Source organism: Entelurus aequoreus, linkage group LG01 (assembly GCF_033978785.1).
Source record: "Entelurus aequoreus isolate RoL-2023_Sb linkage group LG01, RoL_Eaeq_v1.1, whole genome shotgun sequence".
Classification (NCBI taxonomy): domain Eukaryota; kingdom Metazoa; phylum Chordata; class Actinopteri; order Syngnathiformes; family Syngnathidae; genus Entelurus; species Entelurus aequoreus.
Window position 1 is genome coordinate 101,306,695 of NC_084731.1, and position 5,143 is coordinate 101,311,837.

Sequence of the window (5,143 nt, forward strand, 5' to 3'; positions counted from 1 at the left end):
TTGATGTTGGGTCATGATGGACTCCACGCTGCAGCTGCCTGCCCTCTCCAGCACTTCTGTGTGTGGCACTCTGTCCTTCCATGTGATGCCAAGGATCTTCTGCAGACATCTTACATGGAAGGTCTCCAGGCTTCTCAGATGGCGGCTGTAGATAGTCCATGCCTCACATCCGTACAGTAATGCAGTGATGCATACTGCTCTGTAGACCAGCACTTTGGTGTGGAGTTTGAGGTTGCTGTTCTGAAAAACCCTTCTCCTTAGACAACCAAAAGATGCTGATGCTTGCTTGAGGCGGTTCTGGATCTCGTCATCCATTGAGCAGGTGTCAGACATTATGCTCCCCAGGTATTTGAAGGTGGGCACCGTGAGCAGCTGTTGCCCTGCTGCTGTGAGGGTTATTGTGGGGTATTGTGGGAGGTCAGCACTAGACTGACAGAGTACCTCTGTCTTCTGGGTGTTGATCGTCAGTCCCATTCTGGTATATGCAGTTACAGCTGCCGAGAGGATGTTTTGCAGAGCCTGTGGTGTATGGGCAACCAGGGCACAGTCATCGGCGTATTGCAGCTCAATGATGGTCTCTGAGGTCAGCTTGGTAGTTGCCTGTAGCCTCCTGATGTTAAACAGGTTACCATCAAGCCTGAAGTCTATGGTAACTCCAGCCTGCTCCTCCATCCCCCTACGTAGCAGTGTTGTGACACAGACGAGGAAGATGTTGAAGAGAACTGGAGCCAGCACACAGCCCTGCTTCCCTCCAGTTTTCACACCAAAGGGCTTTGAGCTGTGTCTTCCAACTACCACTCGGGCCATCATCCCAGAATGGAACTGTGCAAGGATGGTGAGAAACTTGGGTGGACACCCAAATCTCTTCAGGACTTGCCACAGTAGGTCCCTGTTCACTGTGTCAAATGCCTTTGAAAGGTCGACAGAGGCAATGAACAAGTCCTTGTGCTGCTCCCGGCATTTCTCTTGGAGCTGACGTGTCACAAAGATCATGTCAACTGTCCCCCTGTCCTTCCGAAAACCACACTGCGACTCTGGGGTGACCCGTTCTGATATTGCGGGGATGAGTCTGCGGAGCATGACCTTGGTAAGGACCTTTCCAGCAATGGCCAACAGAGAGATACCCCTACTATTGGAGCAGATGGATTTGTCTCCTTTGTTCTTGTAGATGGTCACAATGTTGGCATCTTTCCACTGTTGCGGGACACACTCTCGTCTCCACACCTCTGAAATGTAGAGATACAGTGTCCGTGTACAGAGGTAGCCTCCTTCCTTGAGAAGTTCAGCCGGGATGCTGTCAGGTCCAGGGGATTTATTGTTTTTCAGGGTTTTGACTGCATGCAGGATTTCTTTGAAGGTTGGGGGGAGGTCGAGATCTGGCAAGCTAGGATGTTCAGGGAGCTCTGCAAGGACAGTTGGGTCCACTGGGGTGGGCTGGTTGAGCACGGTGTTAAAATGCTCGGCCCACCGCCGAGCATCTACATACATACATACATACATACATACATACATACATACATACATACATACATACATACATACATACATACATACATACATACATACATACATACATACATACATACATACATATATATATATATATATATATATATATATATATATATATATATATATATATATATATATGAGTTTCCTCCGCCGGGTGGCGGGGCTCTCCCATAGAGATAGGGTGAGAAGCTCTGCCATCCGGGGGGAGCTCAAAGTAAAGCCACTGCTCCTCCACGTCGAGAGGAGCCAGATGAGGTGGTTCGGGCATCTGGTCAGGATGCTACCCGAACGCCTCCCTCGGGAGGTGTTTGGGGCACGTCCAACCGGTAGGAGGCCACGGGGAAGACCCAGGACACGTTGGGAAGACTATGTCTCCCGGCTGGCCTGGGAATGCCTCGGGATCCCCCGGGAGGAGCTCGACGAAGTGGCTGGGGAGAGGAAAGTCTGGGCTTCCCTGCTTAGGCTGCTGCACCTGCGACCCGACCTCGGATAAGCGGAAGAAGATGGATGGATGGATATATATGTATACTGTATATATATACATATATATATATATATATATATATATATATATATATATATATATATATATATATATATATATATATATATATATATATATATATATATATGTATATATATATATATATATATATGTATATATATATATATATATATATATACATACATATACATATATATATATATATATGTATATGTATATATATATATATATATATATATATATATATATATATATATATATATATATATATATATATATACATATATATATATATATATATATATATATATATATATATATATATATATATATATATATATATATATATATATATATATATATATATATATATATTGTGTTGGTTTTGAAAATAAAAGTTTTAAATTGGCCAACGTATGCTTTGATTTTTTAGTGTGTGGCTCTCTATGGAAAAAGTTTGGACACCCCTGCATTAAATATATAATTATATTCATGCTAGCTAACACGTTACAATTTCTAAGTGAAATAATTTTAAAACGCTGACACAAACAAATAAGGAAATAATTACGTTTTCATGATCATATTATTAACTATTGTTGAACATTACCTTACTTTAGCTGGCTGCTAGCTGGATGGCTAACATGCAACGTATGAGAACATTCACCTGAAGGAGTTTACAAAAGTTGAGCTAAGGAAAATGAGGACAAGATATATTACATACCCAATTCTTCCCAAAATTAAAGAAATACAATTTTAAATTATTAATGGCATATACCCTTCAAAGGATTTTTTGAAACTTAAATTTAACATGGAGGTTGACGGCAGAGGATGTCAATAATGTGTGTGGAATGTGAGAGTGTACATGTGTTTTGGGAGGAGATTAGAGATTGGCTGAGAGACAAGAGTGTGGAGATGTCCCCATTCACTGTGGGGCGGTATAGCTCGGTTGGTAGAGTGGCCGTGCCAGCAACTTGAGGGTTCCAGGTTCGATCCCCGATTCTGCCATCCTAGTCACTGCCGTTGTGTCCTTGGGCAAGACACTTTACCCACCTGCTCACAGTGCCACCCACACTGGTTCAAATGTAACTTAGATATTGGGTTTCACTATGTAAAGCGCTTTGAGTCACTAGAGAAAAGCGCTATATAGATATAATTCACTATACAAGAGATTACATTTGGTATTTTTATAAACGACTGTAACATAGAAATGTTTGTCAACATTATTATGCTCCAGGCAAAAAATGTTCTACATAAATGTCGATTTGTGAAAGTAAGGCCTATATTTTGTACTTGGCTTAATGGTTTACAATTATCAATCGAATCTTGGAGAATGATTAAGAGTACAAAAGCCCTGAAATTGATATCTTTGTTAAAAACATTTAAAGTGATTTAGGTAGCCCTTTTTGTCTTTTAATTTTTTTTTTAAATTATTATTATTTATTAATATTTAATACTCTCTGTATTTGCTTTGGTTTTCTTTCCTTGTTGTTGAAAGTGCCTTGACTGTTGAGTGAATTATAAATGTATGTATGTTGTTCAATAAAAAAACAAAAAACAAAAAAAATCAAACAACAATAAAAAAACATATGAGAACATTCATAGACATGCTACATCCATCCATTTTCTACCGCTTGTCCCGTTCGGGGTCGCAGGGGTGCTGGAGCCTATATCAGCTGCATTCGGGCGGAAGGCGGGGTACACCCTGGACAAGTCGCCACCTCATCACAGGGCCAACACAGATAGACAGACAACATTCACACTCACATTCACACACTAGGGCCAATTAGGTGTTGCCAATCAACCTATCCCCAGGTGCATGTCTTTGGAGGTGGGAGGAAGCCGGAGTACCCGGAGGGAACCCACGCAGTCATGGGGAGAACATGCAAACTCCAAACAGAAAGATCCCGAGCGCAGGATCGAACCCAGGACCTTCGTATTGTGAGGCAGACGCACTAACCCCTCTTCCGCCGTACTGCCCAACATGCTACATTGGTTGGTCAGTTAAAATTACCTACCCTTCTTAAAAACACAACAAATGCAGTATTACTAGTATCCATCCATCCATCCATTTTCTACCGCTTGTCCCTTTTGGGATCGCGGGTGGTGCTGGAGCCTATCTCTTGGGGCGGCATAGCTCGGTTGGTAGAGTGGCCGTGCCAGCAACTTGCGGGTTCCAGGTTCGATCCCCGATTCTGCCATCCTAGTCACTTCCGTTGTGTCCTTGGGCAAGACACTTTACCCACCTGCTCACAGTACCACCCACACTGGTTTAAATGTAATTTAGATATTGGGTTTCACTATGTAAAGCGCTTTGAGTCACTAGAGAAAAGGGCTATATAAATATAATTTACTTCACTTCATCTCAGCTGCATTCGGGCAGAAGGCGGGGTACACCCTGGATAAGTTGCTACCTCATCACAGGGCCAACACAGATAGACAGAATACATTCACACTCACATTCACACACTAGGGCCAATTTAGTGTTGCCATTCAAGCATGTTTTTGGAGGTGGGAGGAAGCCAGAGTACCCGGAGGGAACCCACGCAGTCACGGGGAGAACATGCAAACTCCACACAGAAAGATCCAGAGCCCGGGATTGAACTCAGGACTACTCGGGACCTTCGTATTGTGAGGCACATGCACTAACCCCTGTGCCATCATTAATAGTAATAACAGTGTACAAAATGACAAAATAAAAATAGTTTGGTCATCTTGAGCTAAATGTCAATTTAATTGGACGGCTAACATGTGAAATGTTCCTGTAGTGCAGGGGTCGGCAACCCGCGGCTCTAGAGCCGCATGCGGCTCTTTAGCGCCGCCCTAGCGGCTCTCTGAAGCTTTTTAAAAAATGTATGAAAAATGGAAATTGATGAGGGGAAAAAATATATATTTTTGTTTTAATATTGTTTTTGTAGGAGGACAAACATGACACAAACCTCCCTAATTGTTATAAAGCACACTGTATATTAAACATGCTTCACCGAGTCGAGTATTTGGCGAGCGCCGTTTTGTCCTACTAATTTTGGCGGTCCTTGAACTCACCTTAGTTTGTTTACATATATAACTTTCTCCGACTTTCTAGGACGTGTTTTTATGCCACTTCTTTTTCTGTCTCATTTTGTCCAC